This window comes from Oncorhynchus masou, chromosome 33 (assembly GCF_036934945.1).
Source record: "Oncorhynchus masou masou isolate Uvic2021 chromosome 33, UVic_Omas_1.1, whole genome shotgun sequence".
In the NCBI taxonomy this organism is placed as follows: Eukaryota; Metazoa; Chordata; class Actinopteri; order Salmoniformes; family Salmonidae; genus Oncorhynchus; species Oncorhynchus masou.
The window spans coordinates 46,020,624-46,040,550 of NC_088244.1; the positions used below are offsets into that span (position 1 = coordinate 46,020,624).

The window sequence follows — 19,927 nt, forward strand, 5'->3', positions numbered from 1 at the left end:
ACACGCAGGCCATCAAGCCATATTCTCTCTCTCTCTCTCTCACGAAAGCCGTGCCTCTAAGTAGTGGAACAGCCATTTATAAATCACACACAAAGTGTGTATTGTGTGCATGTGTGATGGGCCAAGAGGGCTTGTGAGTTGCACATGGGCTGCGGCGGACCAAATACCAAGACCTTGTAGTCGCTCAGTTTAGAATTCTGAGACCACGCTTGTTTAAAATAGTGTCATTTAAATGCGATGCCGGGATGGCTTTGACAAGGCTGAGGATTAAATTATAGATGTAAGTAGTGTAAGTGTACTCTTGTAAGTATCTGTGTTGTAATTGCTTCCATTCAGTGTGCTGGGAGATCCACTGACAGCTTAATGGTAGGAACCACAGCTCTGGTGCACAGCACTGTCTGTCTGTTTGCAGCACACATGGATGAGTCTGAAATACAGACATCTGAAATGGCATCCTATTCACTGAAGTGGCATTTCTGAAATGGCATCCTATTCACTGAAATGGCACATCTGAAATGGCATCCTATTCACTGAAGTGGAAAATATGAAATGGCATCCTATTCACTGAAGTGACACATCTGAAATGGCATCCTATTCACTGAAGTGGAAAATATGAAATGGCATCCTATTCACTGAAGTGGCATTTCTGAAATGGCATCCTATTCACTGAAGTGGCACATCTGAAATGGCATCCTATTCACTGAAGTGGAAAATATGAAATGGCATCCTATTCACTGAAGTGGCATTTCTGAAATGGCATCCTATTCACTGAAGTGGCACATCTGAAATGGCATCCTATTCACTGAAGTGGCACATCTGAAATGGCATCCTATTCACTGAAGTGGAAAATATGAAATGGCATCCTATTCACTGAAGTGGCATTTCTGAAATGGCATCCTATTCACTGAAGTGGCACATCTGAAATGGCATCCTATTCACTGAAGTGGAAAATATGAAATGGCATCCTATTCACTGAAGTGACACATCTGAAATGGCATCCTATTCACTGAAGTGGAAAATATGAAATGTCATCCTATTCACTGAAGTGGCATTTCTGAAATGGCATCCTATTCACTGAAGTGGAAATATGAAATGGCATCCTATTCACTGAAGTGGCATTTCTGAAATGGCATCCTATTCACTGAAGTGGAAAATATGAAATGGCATCCTATTCACTGAAGTGGCATTTCTGAAATGGCATCCTATTCACTGAAGTGGAAAATATGAAATGGCATCCTATTCACTGAAGTGACACATCTGAAATGGCATCCTATTCACTGAAGTGGAAAATATGAAATGGCATCCTATTCACTGAAGTGACACATCTGAAATGGCATCCTATTCACTGAAGTGACACATCTGAAATGGCATCCTATTCACTGAAGTGGAAAATATGAAATGGCATCCTATTCACTGAAGTGACACATCTGAAATGGCATCCTATTCACTGAAGTGGAAAATATGAAATGGCATCCTATTCACTGAAGTGACACATCTGAAATGGCATCCTATTCACTGAAGTGACACATCTGAAATGGCATCCTATTCACTGAAGTGGCACATCTGAAAAAGTGGCACATCTGAAATGGCATCCTATTCACTGAAGTGGCACATCTGAAAAAGTGGCACATCTGAAATGGCATCCTATTCACTGAAGTGTTTTCCCCTCCCCACTCAGACCACTCCCTGACAGTTGTAGAAAAAGTATTGCTTAGGACATTGCTTTTGTAAGGTACTAAATTGTTACCCAGAAATGTTTTGATATCGAGATACAAACGGCTGCATTGGGCTTTTAACCATGTGAGATCTCTTTCAAGTCTCTCTCAATGGAGCCCTGGATGGTCAAGAGGCAGTGTCAGATCCATGATCACACATGATACATCGACAAAACAATTACTATTAAACCATAAGAGACTTGGAGATTTACAGTTAGTGATGTACTTAACGATTTTGTACAATCCAAGGTGTGAGAAATCGAGCTCTCGCTCCATTAGAAGGAATCTGGCTAGGGTCGGGAAGAATCACCCATGGAAAAAAGCCTGCCAATGTTTATGGAACCCCGATCCTGCTTTACCGTCCACACGGACCATAATCTCTCTTTGAGAAGGTCCATTCAATCTGATTCATCAAAGACTCAAATAATCACAGTTCTCCAGATCAGACTCCAAATGAGATAAATGCTCGGGAATACAGTTGCACACTCCTCCCCCGTTCCCCGTTCCCACTTCAAATCCTCGAGGAGGACATTCCAAGAGAAATCAAGTGTAATATATGGGCGTGTAACCGCCGTGCAACCCCACACAACACACCCTTCTGTTAGGGGTATGTGGGGGAGCATACAGTCGGTGGAGTTGGGTGGCAGGGGAGCTTGAGAGATGGAGGTGTGTGTGTTCTTGTGTGTGTGCACATATGTGTGTTTGTGTGCGTGCACGCGTGTGTAATCAAAAATGTAATCTAGGTCAACCCCAAAAGGAATTATTTATCATGAGAAACAATAACTAGTAAAACTAGTAATACTGCATACTAACATCTCACCTTTCTAGTATTTTTTTTTTAAATTAGTGGTGTAGTCACTTCTGATAACAATATGTAATGTTTTATATGATGCATTTCCTATTCAACAAAACTGTATGAATAAGGCTTGAAATGACTGATATGCGTTCTTGATATAGCATGATCTAATTAGTAAAAGACTAACTGTAAGATTTAACCTTCCAACTGTAAAATACATATTTGTATGTTTAGTTTTAGACAAAACGTGGTTAAGGGCGCTGTACTGCAGCGCCAGCTGTGCCATCAGAGTTCGCGCCCAGGCTCTGTTGTAACCGGGAGGTCCGTGGGGCGACACACAATTGGCCTAGCATCGTCCGTGTTAGGGAGGGCTTGGCTGGTAGGGATGTCCTTGTCTCATCACACACCAGCGACTCCTGTGGCGGGCCGGGCGCAGTGCGCGCTAACCAAGGTTGCCAGGTGTTTCCTCAGACACATTGGTGCGGCTGGCTTCCGGGTTGGATGCACGCTGTGTTAAGAAGCAGTGCGGCTTGGTTGGGTTGTGTATCGGAGGACGCATGACTTTCAACCTTCGTCTCTCCCGAGCCCGTACGGGAGTTGTAGCGATGAGACAAGATAGTAGCAACTAAAACAATTGGATACCATGAAATTGGGGAGAAAAAGGGGTAAAATAAAAAAATAAAAAATAAAATGTCTGCCTGTATCGTTGTGAATGTCTAGCTTGGCTTCCTCATTAGGAACTCACCTTTCATCTCATATTAATACTGTCTGTCTATGACAAACAGTGTTTTTTGTTTAAAATCTATTCATTGTTTTAGATGAATGGCTATAAATAGATATCTAAATGTGCTCCCCCCCGTCTGAGCTACGATGTAACGATTGCAGGCATGTGCTTTGTCAGTGGCTGCGATATAGGTTTCAGCTAGGAAGAGGGACATCCCAGCTTTAAGCTGTTTCACATTTCACATCCTGCGTCACACACGCATTTTGTCTACAGATAGATTTATAAGCTAAAATGTCAGTCGGAACCGGTACCAGAAACACACAGGTCCCCAAAACAGGGGACCTTACATCTAATAGGTTTTAATATGGGCCTGAAGGATGGGGTGGAGGTTGCTCCGTAACTTGAGTCCTTGGTCTTATTGTAGCTCAATGGTATATGGAGACCCCTGCCCATTAGGTCGCTATGGCCATGACTGATGGAAGAGATTGTAATAGCGTTTGGTCAGATGTTGTTCAGAGCGTCCTAGGAACGAGGAGGCTGTTACCATTCAACTCCAACAGAAGTAACATGTTCTGTTTGTTGTCTTCACAGCAGATGCTGAATGGCCAAGAAGCAGTGCGTCACCACAATGTGACGTCCTCTCCGGAGAGCTGCTTCAAAAAGGTAAGACAAATAGAGATGTATTGCTGCTTTTTGTTTGGTCACAGAGGTGTGGACAGTGTCAACATACGCTGTCACACCTGATGTCACCCTACTGTATATCGTCATTGTACACAGACACACACTGACACTTTGATACCACATACCTCCATCGTTTCAGACGTGAACTCTGTGTCAAACCACATATTATAGGTACAGATGTATTCCCATTCCCATTCAGTGGGAATACAGGCTGCCCAGCTTCCTATAACATGACCAATGGATTGTCGTGCTATTTTGACAGCTATTTTGACAGAAAAACTTGAAAAGCTATTTATGACTAGGCATTCGTGTGTATTTGCGCTTTATAGGGATACTTCCGGCCAATAATAACAGTGCTAAATCCCCATAGACCTTCAGTCACTGTGCTAATGCTAGTTAGCATTGGCTCGTGAAACTACCTCTAACTTCCCTCATACTGGACACAGAGACATAACAATGGTATCCATGTGTTCAATATATAAAGAGGCTCATTGCCATTATCCCAAAGTATCCCTTTAATTCTATCGTGTACCTATCAAGAGACCGTTGTGTTTGGCTAGCGGGGCTTCTGTAGCCTAGTATAAGCTACAATGTACAGCGATGTGCCTATGGCAGAGTTTGCAAAACAAATGCTGGCCAGACTGATACAAATCATCATGATATCGTTCTGCCAATTAGGTCTACTTTGCATTAAGCATTACATTGGGAATGTTGTTTTAGCACTTAGCATTTTACATACCCATTGTTGCATTACCATTTACTGTTAGATATAAGTTCAAACATCTGTCCTACCGACCTGACCGCTATTGTTCTTTTGTGAGCGGCTCCAAGGACAACCATTTGAGAGCTGTGCGCTCCTGATACCCTACATATTCCACTCAGGCTGTGTGCTGCACAAGTGTAATAAGCTGGTCATTGATTGTGATTGACTTGTCCAGAAAGTTTCCAGTCTATATGACGAGCCCTGCGACATAATATATAATCTTATAAATCTCTGTAAATAAAGTGGTTTTGTAAAATGTAACAGGGTAAAAAAAATGAAAAGTACTAGTTCCAGTACATGTAGCACATAACTTGTAGCGAATTACTACCCAGCTCTGCAGAGGGTATGCAGCCAGCGGCCAGGGATGAGTTGATGAGGGAAGTGAGGAATGGGAGAAGGTCTCCAGTGATGGGGCGACAGGGTAGCCTAGTGGTTAGAGCTTTGGACTAGTAACCGGAAGGTTGCAAGTTTAAACCCCCGAGCTGACAAGGTACACATCTGTCGTTCTGCCCCTGAACAGGCAGTTAACCCACTGTTCCTAGGCTGTCATTGAAAATAAGAATTTGTTCTTAACTGACTTGCCGAGTTAAATAAAGGTAAAGTGGAGGAGGGGAGGTGGGCAGGTTGTCAGTCAGCTGGACATAACTAGTCGTTGGATTTCATCTGGGGAGAAAGAGGTCAAAGAGTAGTTCTGTCGGATCAGTGGGATGAGTGATTAAGGAATGGATATCAACCTTTTTTTCAAAGTGGTTGACAAAGTTCTCCGCAGAGAGGGGGAAGGGAGGGGGAGGAGGTGGAGGATTAGGTAAGGAGCAGAAAGTGGAGTTTCTCAAGGTGGAGGCAGAAGCTTGACATCTAGTGATAGAAAGCAGCTGTAACAGCAGATACAGAAGAAGAGAAGGAAGAGAGGAGGGAGTGGATGGATGATATGTCCTCCAGAAGTTAAGTTTTCCTCTATTTCAGCTCAGCTGCCCACAGCCCTGTTCTGTGAGTACACAGTGGGTCACTCAGCCACAGAGCGGGAGGGGAATGTCGAGCCACCCCTTGAAGAAAGGGGACAATGAGAGTCAAAGGATGCAGGAAAGGAGGAGAGTAGTGTCGAAAAGGTAGATTCAGGAGACAGGAGTGAGAAGTGCTTTGCAGAAGGGAGAGTGGATATAAGAGTAAGGAGTAGTGGGAGAGATGAAGAGAATATTGCGGCAGCACACACGCCTTTTTGAGTGCAAATCGGCAGTCCCAAACACTGATGGAGACAAGCAATTTCACATGGTTGTTGCGAGCAGGGTACACTAAATTAGAAGGGTTTCAGCTAAGGCGTGGGAAGCCGTTGTAAAACCTACACAGAGAGGAGCGAACTGGGATAGAAAACACGTGCATACTTGACTGCTGGGAGAAGAGAAGCAAGTACAGGGTATGTATATTTAATGAATAAACAGAGGAAACAGGGTCTGGACAAGGGACACAACATTAATGCTGAAAGAAGCTGAGAAAGTGACAGATATAGGTCATTAACTTCTTGCGTCGAGCAATCCCGGATCCGGGATTCTATTTATAGCCTCAAGCTCATTAGCATAACGCAATGTTAACTATTCATGAAAATCGCAAATGAAATGAAATAAATATATTTGCTCTCAAGCTTAGACTTTTGTTAACAACACTGTCATCTCAGATTTTCAAAATATGCTTTTCAACCATAGCTAAACAAGCATTAGTGTAAGAGTGTTGATGGCTTATAGCTATGCTAGCTTAGTATTCAGCCAGCAACATTTTCACAAAAACAAGAAAATCATTCAAATAAAATCATTTACCTTTGAAGAACTTCAGATGTTTTCAATGAGGAGACTCTCAGTTAGACAGCAAATGTTCAGTTTTTCAAAAAAATATTATTTGTGTAGGACAAATCGCTCCGTTTTGTTCACGTTTGGCTATGAAAAAAACCTGGATCCAGTTATAGCCTCAAACTCATTAGCATAACGTAACGTTAACTATTTATGAAAATCGCAAATGAAATGAATGTGCTAGCTCTCAAGCTTAGCCTTTTCTTAACAACACTGTCATCTCAGATTTTCAAAATATGCTTTTGAACCATAACAAAACAAGCATTTGTGATAGCTAGCGTAGCATTTAGCGTAGCATTTAGCGGGCAACATTTGCACAAAAACCAGAAAAGGATTCAAATAAATTCATTTACCTTTGAAGAACTTCGGATGTTTTCAATGAGGAGACTCTCAGTTACATAGCAAATGTTTAGTTTTTCCTGAAAGATTCTTTGTGTAGGAGAAATCACTCCGTTTTGTACATCAAGTTTGGGTACCAAAAAACCCAGAAAATTCAGTCATCAAAACGGCAAACTGTTTTCCAAATTAACTCCATAATATCGACTGAAACACGGCAAACGCTGTTTAGAATCAATCCTCAATGTGTTTTTCACATATCTCTTCATTGATATATGTTCGTGGTAGTCTCCTTTCTCCGGTGGATCGCTTGGAAAAAGACGTGCAGTTGAAGATGACGCACCAATTTCGACGGAGGACACCGGGCGGACACCTGACAAATGTAGTCTCTTATGGTCAATCTTCCAATGATATGCCTACAAATACGTCACAATGCTGCAGACACCTTGGGGAAACGATAGATCGGGCAGGCTCATTCCTGTCGCATTCACAGCCATATAAGGAGACAATGAAAAACAGAGCCTCAAAAATCCTGCTCATTTCCTGGTTGCAGTTTCATCTTGGTTTTGCCTGTAGCTTCTGTTCTGGGGCACTCACAGACAATATCTTTGCAGTTCTGGAAAGGTCAGAGTGTTTTCTTTCCAAAGCTATCAATTATATGCATAGTCGAGCATCGTTTTGTGACAAATAGTGCGCTTATCCAAAAATGAAATAGCGCCCCCATAGATTTAACAGGTTAACAATGTGACGGAGGCCAGGGGAATCCGATGAAGCGCTGATGCATGTAAAGATGGTGACAGGTGTCCGTAATGATATGCAGCCTGGCGACCTCGAGCACCAGAGGAGCGGGGACAAAGCTACAAAAGAGCAAAATGATATCATCAGAGGATAACTAGGTAGGATACTCAAGTGAGAGAGTGGTGTGGAGCCTTCCTCTCTTTACCTTGTCAAAACAATCTACAGAACAACTCTGCAGAACAGCAACTCCACAGAACAACAACTTTGTTTCGGCGACAGTTTTAGTTTCGGCAACCCCTTATAATCCCGCCATTTGCAACTACCGCTGAAAAGGGGGAGACTGAAGTACTAGCACTAATTACCTAGCAGAGGTGAAGAAAACACCCGCTACAATACAACACCCACAAATTAGTAAGACTATTACACAAAAAGTCCATGACGAAAGTCACAAGTAGACGACAGTCACAGGTATTGCACTATCAGACAATTCAAACAGCACTTAATCCTTTGACCCGTACGATTACATATTTGTGATCATTGTTGAGTGGTCCTTGCAGAATACCATCGTAAATTTATGATTGGAACAGTAGCAACAGAACGTATGATACAACAGACGTGTCTAACCATCGTAAAGTTATGATTGGAACAGTAGCAACAGAACGTATGACACAACAGACGTGTCTAACCACGTAAATATATGATTGGAACAGTAGCAACAGAACGTATGATACAACAGACGTGTCTAACCATCGTAAATATATGATTGGAACAGTAGCAACAGAACTTATGATACAACAGACGTGTCTAACCATGTAAATATATGATTGGAACAGTAGCAACAGAACGTATGATACAACAGACGTGTCTAACCATCGTAAATATATGATTGGAACAGTAGCAACAGAACGTATGACACAGCAGACGTGTCTAACCATGTAAATATATGATTGGAACAGTAGCAACAGAACGTATGACAAAACAGACGTGTCTAACCATGTAAATATATGATTGGAACAGTAGCAACAGAACGTATGACACAACAGACGTGTCTAACCATGTAAATATATGATTGGAACAGTAGCAACAGAACGTATGACACAACAGACGTGTCTAACCATCGTAAATTTATGATTGGAACAGTAGCAACAGAACGTATGATACAACAGACGTGTCTAACCATCGTAAATTTATGATTGGAACAGTAGCAACAGAACGTATGACACAGCAGACGTGTCTAACCATGTAAATATATGATTGGAACAGTAGCAACAGAACGTATGACACAACAGACGTGTCTAACCATGTAAATATATGATTGGAACAGTAGCAACAGAACGTATGACACAACAGACGTGTCTAGCCATGTAAATATAAGATTGGAACAGTAGCAACAGAACGTATGACACAACAGACGTGTCTAACCATGTAAATATATGATTGGAACAGTAGCAACAGAACGTATGATACAACAGACGTGTCTAACCATGTAAATATATGATTGGAACAGTAGCAACAGAACATATGACACAACAGACGTGTCTAACCATGTAAATATATGATTGGAACAGTAGCAACAGAACGTATGACACAACAGACGTGTCTAACCATCGTAAATTTATGATTGGAACAGTAGCAACAGAACGTATGATACAACAGACGTGTCTAACCATCGTAAATTTATGATTGGAACAGTAGCAACAGAACGTATGACACAACAGACGTGTCTAACCATGTAAATATATGATTGGAACAGTAGCAACAGAACGTATGACACAACAGACGTGTCTAACCATGTAAATATATGATTGGAACAGTAGCAACAGAACGTATGATACAAAAGACGTGTCTAACCATGTAAATATATGATTGGAACAGTTGCAACAGAACGTATGATACAACAGACGTGTCTAACCATCGTAAATATATGATTGGAACAGTAGCAACAGAACGTATGACAAAACAGACGTGTCTAACCATGTAAATATATGATTGGAACAGTAGCAACAGAACGTATGACACAACAGACGTGTCTAACCATGTAAATATATGATTGGAACAGTAGCAACATAACGTATGACACAACAGACGTGTCTAACCATGTAAATATATGATTGGAACAGTAGCAACAGAACGTATGATACAACAGACGTGTCTAACCATCGTAAATATATGATTGGAACAGTAGCAACAGAACGTATGACACAGCAGACGTGTCTAACCATGTAAATATATGATTGGAACAGTAGCAACAGAACGTATGATACAACAGACGTGTCTAACCATGTAAATATATGATTGGAACAGTAGCAACAGAAATTATGACACAACAGACGTGTCTAACCATGTAAATATATGATTGGAACAGTAGCAACAGAACGTATGATACAACAGACGTGTCTAGCCATGTAAATATATGATTGGAACAGTAGCAACAGAACGTATGACACAACAGACGTGTGTAACCATGTAGATATATGATTGGAACAGTAGCAACAGAACGTATGATACAACAGACGTGTCTAACCATGTAAATATATGATTGGAACAGTAGCAACAGAACGTATGACACAACAGACGTGTCTAACCATGTAAATATATGATTGGAACAGTAGCAACAGAACGTATGACACAACAGACGTGTCTAACCATGTAAATATATGATTGGAACAGTAGCAACAGAACGTATGACACAACAGACGTGTCTAACCATGTAAATATATGATTGGAACAGTAGCAACAGAACGTATGACACAACAGACGTGTCTAACCATGTAAATATATGATTGGAACAGTAGCAACAGAACGTATGACACAACAGACGTGTCTAACCATGTAAATATATGATTGGAACAGTAGCAACAGAACGTATGACACAACAGACGTGTCTAACCATGTAAATATATGATTGGAACAGTAGCAACAGAACGTACGATACAACAGACGTGTCTAACCATGTAAATATATTATTGGAACAGTAGCAACAGAACGTATGACACAACAGACGTGTCTAACACGCTTTTTAAAGAGATTCTCCTGTACTTGTGTATACTTTTTAGCCAGTAGTTGTGAAAGTAGCACTCAAGTGCCCAATGTGGTCTCTGAGAAGTGTGTACTACGTCACATATGTGGCTGAGGGAAAACATGTATGAACTACATATTGATACATCCAGCCCAAAGCGGTAGGTTTATAAAATATTTAGTTGCCAAAGTACATACGGAGCATGTCTTTAAATCTCTCTTTATGGATTTAAATCCCTCTTTATGTGTTTTGCATAACATTTTCAAAGCATAACATTTTCAAATCAGTTTGTGTCTACTTTCATTGGAACAAACTCACCCTCAGAAAGTGTATAAAGCTGTGTGTGTGTGTGTGTGTGTGTGTGTTAGGCCCTGAGAAAGCCCACTGCTGAACTCTGTGGCCCCCTGTGAGATATTAACAGGCCAGTCCGGACCACACCAAAAAAAGACATCCAAAAGGCGCTGGCATCGGTCCGTGCTTATGGAGGTGCAGCCTACGGTCTGAAATGTCATTTCATGAACGTCAGTCAATGTGGTAGGCCTACTGTTTGTAAAACTACAAAACAAGGAGGTCCAAAAGCTGTTGGCTTGTGTTTACTGGCGTGTAGCCTACCATGTCTGCCCACATTGGAATTGCCATGTGTAAAATAGGCCTTTGCATTGGCTTTATGAGTTCTGATTCCTGTGGCTAATCAATGTGGCTGTTTAAGCTCTGAATATCAGCTACCCAACTTCATCAGGACTTATCCTGAGCCTATTTGCAATGTGTTGACGGGAATTGCAGAAGTATTTTCCCCCACTTTGATCAGCTTGTAAAAAAACGTACAGATACTTGAAACCACTGATCATGACAATGGGACAAAACTCCCAGGAAACAGCTGTGGTTGTCCATTCCATATTGTCATGTTGTCCTGTTTTTAGGATGTTTGTTAACATGATTTTCTTATTTGATTGGGTGCCATTTAGGCTATTTGATCAGAGAAACCTGCATGATGTAAACAAGCATCTTAGGTTAGGCTCTTTGATCAGAGATGATGTAAGATGTATCCGTCTCATTACACTGGCATCCGTTTTGTCTCCAGTCTGTAAGCTACATAAAAGAGGTAGTATGTACATGTAGATATGGTTAAAGTGACTATGCCTATAGGATTAACAGAGAGTAGCAGTAGTGTAAAAGAGGGGTTGGTGGGTGGTGGGACACAATGCAGATAGCCCGGCTAGCCAATGTGCGGGAGCACTGGTTGGTCGAGCCAATTGAGGTAGTATGTACATGAATGTATAGTTAAACTCACACCTTATGCCACTGGTTGAGAGAAATTGTCATTGTTTTCAGGCAGAATTCTGTGAGGTTTTATGTGTTGTTGTTGGAGCAGCGTCTTGGTCAGTTTAACAGTTTAACTGTAAATGCCGCCCTCGTCAATATGCCGCCATAGACGACCGCCTAATCCTGCCTAATGAGCAGGCTGGCCGTGGCATGAACGCCATTTTCATTCTTTCATGTTCCATATATTTGACCCTGGACCCTCACACACACTGACCCCCATCAACCTACCCTCTCCTCTCTCAGTTTGATTGATCATGGGCCAGGCCACAGGTTTGCAATCAGCTGGCCCGGGGACCAACCCCAGCTATTTCCCCACAGACACCCAAGGCCTGACATCACCATCAACTGGCCATTCATCAGTGTCCCCCCAGAGCACCATTGACACACGCGGACGAGCTTCAGAGCCCCCTAGCCTGGCTTCCTTTAGCCTAGCATGGTGTTGACACATCACAGGCATTCTATGCCAAAAGAGGTATCTTCGGTTATACCCAGCCCTCATGGGGCAACTGCCCTCACCTTTCAGTAATGTGTTTGTGTCTTTAGAGTGTGTATTATGTGTGAGGGAGCAGGATTAGAAAAATGGAGTGAAAATGCAAATTCAGTCCATCGATGTTTCCATTTCTCAAAGGTCATTGTAACAACACAAATGTCTCCCCACTAGAGTGGTTGGTATGGTGTGTGTTTGTGTGTGTGTGTGGACATACAACCACTGTGCTTGTGAATTCAGCGAAGTCTTTTGGCATGCAAGTGCGTATAGCTATAAATGCGAATGGACATTCCATAAATGTATTTGGATGTAGTGTGTGTGTTTGTGTGTATATGCCTGTGTTACGAATCCCTTTTGGCCCGACAGTCTAGGGGGGATGGTAATGAGACCCGTAACATAACTCAGGCAAATTATAATAGTGACAAAGTAAAAGTGTGAACGAAATAATGGGGGGGAGCAGGAAAAGGGGCTGAGCTGGACCCAAGGAAAGAAACAATAAGTATTCAAAAACACTCCTAAGCTAGACTAGCCTACTTTAACAACAGCTAACTAACTAACCAAAAATACAGTGGGTGGTCCGCCCAGTTCTAACTAGAGTATTTAACAAAGTCTACCTACGGGTTGTGTATGCCCATGGGCGACTTGTCTTGGTTTCCCCTTTTCCCACCAGCAAACAAACAAACACCATAACCAAAAACAATACTCACAGGTGAGGACAAAGTGATATGGAGGTGCTCAAACAAAAGAGAGGTTAATACACAACGAGAGAGTGAAACACAGAGACCTACAGACATAGCATTTACAGAGAGATTGAGCTCTAGAGTAAACAACTGACATGGTTTTTAAACCAAGGGGAAGGAACTGTGATAGGGTAGGAAACAGGAGGAGGTGTGTCTTCTGATTGATGATTGGATTGGTGACTGATTGGGGAGTGATTATTTTCACCTGTGAGGGGAGAAGGAGAGAAAAGAACACAGGATACACACACAGGATACACACACACAAGATACTGGTATCCGTAACAGCCTGTCTGTATGTGTCCATGTTTTTCTGCTTACTTCAGTAGAGGCTCCTTAGAGGAGTAAGGGGAGGACTATCCTCCTTAGTACATTTCATACAAATATTGAAACATTTAAAACTATACCAGAAAGATTATCTCACCAAATAATTAATTAAAACACACTGTTTCGCAGTGAAGGTCTACAGTAGCCTCAACGGCACTCTGTAGGGTATCACCATGGTGTCGCCGGAGGACAGATAGCTTCCATCCTCCTCTGGGTACGTTGACTTAACCTCTTGAAACTCTGGGGGCGCAATTTCATTTTTGGATGAAAAACGTTCCCGTTTTAAACAAGATATTTTGTCACAAAAAGATGCTCGACTATGCATATAATTGATAGCTTTGGAAAGAAAACACTGAATTTTCCAGAACTGCAAAGATATTGTCTGTGGGTGCCCTAGAACAGGAGCTACAGGCAAAACCAAGATGAAACGGCAACCAGGAAATGAGCAGGATTTTTGAGGCTCTGTTTTCCATTGTCTCCTTATATGGCTGTGAATGCGAGAGGAATGAGCCTGCCCTATCTATCGTTTCCCCAAGGTGTCTGCAGCATTGTGACGTATTTGTAGGCATATCATTGGAAGATTGACCATAAGAGACTACATTTTCCAGGTGTCCGCCCGGTGTCCTCCGTCGAAATTGGTGCGTCATTTTCAGCTGCTGGTATTTTTCCATGGGATTCTGAGGGGAAAGCAGGCTTCCAACGAACGGCATATCAATGAAGAGATATGTGAAAAAACACCTTGAGGATTGATTCTAAACAACGTTTGCCATGTTTCGGTCGATATTATGGAGTTAATTTAGAAAAAGTTTGACGTTTTGGTGACTGAATTTTCGGTTCGTTTCGGTAGCCAAATGTGATGTACAAAACGGAGCGATTTCTCCTACACAAAGATTATTTCAGGAAAAACTGAACATTTGCTATGTAACTGAGAGTCTCCTCATTGAAAACATCCGAAGCTCTTCAAAGGTAAATGATTTTATTTATTTGGTTATCTGGTTTTTGTGAAAATGTTGCGTGCTAAAAGCTACGCAAAATGCTAAGCTAGCTTGCAATACTCTTACACAAAATGCTTGATTTGCTATGGTTGAAAAGCATATTTTGAAAATCTGAGATGACAGTGTTGTTAAGAAAAGGCTAAGCTTGAGAGCAGGCATATTATTTTCATTTAATTTGCGATTTTCAGAAATCGTTAACGTTGCATTATGCTAATGAGCCTGAGGCTGTATTCAAGATCCCGGATCCGGGATGGGTAGTATCAAGAGGTTAAATACAAAACCCAGGAGGCGCCAAGTCTGGGTCAAAAAGGTTCCTTAACAGCCATAAGAAGGCTAAACAATTAATCAAATGGCCATCCGGACTGTTTACATTGACACCTTTTTACACTGCTGCTACTCGCTGTTTATTATCTATGAATAGTCACTTTAACGCTACCTACATGTACAAATTACCTTGACTAACCTGTATCCCTGCTCATTGACTTGGAACCGGTACCCCCTGTATATAGCCTCATTATTGTTATTTTTTATTCTACTTTTTATTTTATTTTTTACATTATTTTAAAAGGTAAATATTTTCTTAACCATTTTTCTTAAACTGCATTGTTATTTAAGAGCATGTAAGTAATAATTTCACAGTACACCTGTTCGGCGCATGTATTCGGCGCAAAATACAATTTGATTTGATAAACTGACATGAACTAATTAATCTAGTAAGCATAAGCTACAGCTAGCTAGCACTGCAGTGCATAAAATGTGGTGAGTAGTTGACTCAAAGAGATAAAGACAATAGTTAAACAGTTTTTAACATACATTTCTTCCTAAATTAAGGAGAAGCAAGAGAGAGCTAGCTATATTTGGTTTCATTTTATTAATTTTTACTTAGCTAGCTGAATGCAGCTAGCTAGTTTAGCCTACTCAAACACCCAGCTCAAACAGAGAGGAATGCTATGTTAGCTAGCTGATTGCATCTAGCTAGTTTATCCTAATCAAATACCCAGCTCAAACAAGGAGGAATGCTATGTTAACCAACTGAATGCAGCTAGATAGTTTATCCTACTCAAACACCCAGCTCAAACAGAGAGGAATGCTATGTTAACTAGTTGAATGCAGCTAGCTAGTTTAGCCTACTCAAACACCCAGCTCAAACAGAGAGGAATGCTATGTTAACTAGTTGTATGCAGCTAGCTAGTTTAGCCTACTCAAACACCCAGCTCAAGCAGAGAGGAATTCTATGTTAACTAGCTGAATGCAGCTAGATAGTTTAGCCTACTCAAACACCCAGCTCAAACAGAGAGGAATGCTATGTTAACTTGCTGAATGCAGCTAGCTACTTTAGCCTACTCAAACACCCAGCTCAAACAGAGAGGAATGCTATGTTAACTAGTTGAATGCAGCTAGCTAGTTTAGCCTACTCAAACACCCAGCTCAAACAGAGAGGAATGCTATGTTAACTAGTTGAATGCAGCTAGCTAGTTTAGCCTACTCAAACACCCAGCTCAAGCAGAGAGGAATGCTATGTTAACTAGCTGAATGCAGCTAGCTAGTTTAGCCTACTCAAACTCCCAGCTCAAACAGAGAGGGATGCCATGTTAACTAGCTGAATGCAGCTAGCTAGTTTAGCCTACTCAAACACCCATCTCAAACAGAGAGGAATGCTATGTTAACTAGCTGAATGCAGCTAGATAGTTTAGCCTACTCAAACACCCATCTGAAACAGAGAGGGATGCCATGTTAACTAGCTAGCTGGCTATCCAACACTGGAACTCTTCCAAGTCATGGTAAAGCTTTTGATTGTATTCATTTGTTACCACTGGGGACGCAGGTGTAACTTCTAAACTGTGTTCTGACTGTACACTGTACTGCATGACTGTAGGGGATTTACTAACGCCTTAGTTCCAGTAGCTATGTTAACTATGAGGTGATAATGATGTAGGCTGTGCGTAGCGGTTAGCAGTCATGATATGCTTTGGCTTGGAAATGTTTTTTCGCCTGGTCACAGACAGCTGATGTGTGAGGACGAAAGCACGTAGATAGTTGTGAGAAGGACTAATGAATACAATGAGCAAAGGGATCATGCTGTATGTATGTGGCTGCTATGAAAGTGAACTGTGTTTGTGTGTGGGGGTGTATTCATTCCACAGATTCTGTTGAAAAACAGTTTCTTAAATGGAAGCAAATGGTACAAAACGGGGACAAACATACCTGAGTATGTCCAATAGAAACTTTCATTTGCAACTGTGATTACACCCTAGATCAGCTAGATGTAGGAAAGAGTGTGCATGGCCGTTTTGAATGTGTCACTGTCTGTTACCTTGACTATAACAAACGATCTTGACCTGTGCAACTACGTTGTCAACTTTCATTCATAGGTTGTAGCAACCTTATGATGGGTACATGCAGTAGCCTAAACCTATCCATGTTACATTGAGCTGGGTGAATGGAATATGAATGACAGTCATCCACTATGCTGTAATAGAAATAAGGCTATGTTCACAACCGCCACTCGGGTACATGTGTGTTTGTATGTGTTTCTGTGTGTGTTTCTGTTTGTGTGCACATGCCTGTTTGTGTATGTGCGTCCATGTATGAGTCCACACACTCCCTTGCCCCATAGTGGTCGCATTCTGAGGTTTGAGAAATCAGTACGGCCCCCTCCGGTTGCTTTATGGCGTATGGGTCAATAGAAAAAAATAAAATAGATGATCCTAGACATGTCAGCGAGGGGGGAAGAGACAGAGTGGGCCACTCTGACTCTCTCTAGCAGAATCAGCTGCTTATTTAAAAGATCCTTTCTCTCCACACTGTACTGAGGGGCCATCAATCTGCCAGGTGGGCAACACGGAGGGCCCCGCTGGACAGACAAAGACCCCTGCCATGACCCAGGCTGTAAACCCAGTCCAATGTGGCTATCCCTCTTTTTTTCTGTGGATAGATTCAGACACACGCATATAGAGACGGATAGATTGTAGTTTGAGATACACATGTTGAATTGATTAATAAGTCAGTCTCTTTTAATATAAATTATATATCTATGATCTATGATCTATGATATAGGCCTTGTAACATAGATATATGTCTGGAAGATGTTCCAAATATATACAGTTGAAGTCAGAAGTTTACATAGACTTAGGATAGAGTCATTAAAACTTGTTTTTCAAACACTCCAATTGTTTTTTGTTAAGCTATAGTTTTGGCAAGTCGGTTAGGACATCTACTTTGTGCACGACACAAGTCATTTTTCCAACAATTGTTTACAGACAGATTATTTCACTTATAATTCACTGTATCACAATTCCAGTGGGTCAGAAGTTTACATACACTAAGTTGACTGTGCCTTTAAACAGCTTGGAAAATTCCAGAAATTTCCAGAAAATTATGTCATGGCTTTAGAAACTTCTGATAGGCTAATTGACATAATTTGAGTCAATTGGATGTGTACCTGTGGATGTCTTTCAAGAACTCTTCAAACTCAGTGCCTCTTTCCTTGACATCATGGGAAAATCAAAAGAAATCAGCAATTTCCAAATGCCTGAAGGTACCACGTTCATCTGTACAAACAATAGTACGCAAGTATAAACACCATGGGACCACACAGCCGTCATACCACTCAGGAAGGAGACCCTTTCCGTCTCCTAGAGATGAACGTACTTTGGTGCGAAAAGTGCAAATCAATCCCAGGACAACAGCAGGTACAAAAGTATCTATATCCACAGTAAAACAAGTCCTATATCGACAGTGTAGCCTAGTGGTTAGAGCATTGGACTGGTAACCGAAAGGTTGCAAGTTCAAATCCCCGAGCTGACAAGGTACAAAATCTGTCGTTCTGCCAGGCAGTTAACCCACTGTTCCTAGGCCGTCATTGAAAATAAGAATTTGTTCTTAACTGACTTGCCTAGTAAAATAAAGGTAAATAAAAAACCTGAAAGGCCGCTCAACAAGGAAGAAGCCACTGCTCCAAAACTGCCATAAAAAAGCCAGACTATGGTTTGCAACTGCACATGGGGACAAAGATTGTACTTTTTGGACAAATGTCCTCTGGTCTGATGAAACAAAAATAGAACTGTTTGGCTATAATGACCATCGTTATGTTTGGAGGAAAAAGGGGGGGGCTTGCAAGCCGAAGAACACCATCCCAACCGTGAATCACAGGGGTGGCAGCATCATGTTGTGGGGGTGCTTTGCTTCAGGAGTGACTGGTGCACTTCACAAAATAGATGGCATCATGAGGTAGGAAAATTATGTGGATATATTGAAGCAACATCTCCAGACATCAGTCAGGAAGTTAAAGCTTGGTCGCAAATGGGTCTTCCAAATGGACAATGACCCCAAGCATATTTCCAAAGTTGTGGCAAAATGGCTTAAGGACAACAAAGTCAAGGTATTGGAGTGGCCATCACATAGCCCTGACCTCAACCCTTTAGAACATTTGTGTGCAGAACTGAAAAAGTGTGTGCAAGCAAGGAGGCCTACAGACCTGACTCAGTTACTCCAACTCTGTCAGGAGGACTGGGTCAACATTCACTCAACTTATTGTGGGAAGCTTGTGGAAGGCTACCCGAAGCTCTTGACCCAAGTTGAACAATTTAAAGGCAATGCTACCAAATACTACCAAATACACTAATTGAGTGTGTGTAACATTCTGACCCACTGGGAATGTGATGAAATAAAAGCTGAAATAAATCATTCATTCTCTCTTCTATTATTCTGACATTTCATATTCTTAAAATAAAGTGGTGATCAGAACTGACCTAAGACAGCAAATTTTTACTATGATTAAATGTCAGGAATTGTAAAAACTGAGTTTAAATGTATTTGGCTAAGGTGGCTAAAGGTGTATGTGAACTTCCGACTTCAACTGTAAATGTCATTTTCTTAATAATATACAGTAGATTTGTTTGTGATTTTTCTAATGACAAAAAGTACAATCGGATGATAACATTATGTTGAACACAAGTCCAACTAATTAACCCTTATCAGTCCTGCATATACAGTTAGCTAATGACATTATCACACGTTGGCATGTTGCTAGGACTTAGCAACAAGTTTTTCCCCAATCCCCAACAGCGCAGAGGCTCTGCCCTTTAGCCACAGTATGCTAACAGGCCACCATTACCTCTTACTGCCTTTGTTATTGCCGACATGTGTTACAGAGGTTGCTTTATGCCTGCAATCAGGATATGGGGTTATCCTGCCTGACCTGAGTATTGAGCTGTGTTTCCGAGCCACGTCCAACATCAGGTCAGGCAGAGAGAGCCAGAGAGAGGGGGGAGGTAGGGAGAAGCATTAGAAAGCCCCAGAGAGTAAGAGTCACTGCCTCCCACAACATGGGAACCTAAATCTTCACAAAACATGACAACCCAAACCTTCACAGAAGATGGTAACCAACACATTGACAACAAAATTAGGCCTGTTTTATCAATAAATTATTGTAATTCTTACTTTGAT

General features: G+C 41.5%; 1 pseudogene; it reads left to right on the top strand.

Annotated features, from left to right (window-relative positions):
• LOC135527408 (histone-lysine N-methyltransferase PRDM16-like) overlaps positions 1-19,927 on the top strand; it is a 472,536-nt pseudogene that overhangs the window by 224,300 nt on the left and 228,309 nt on the right.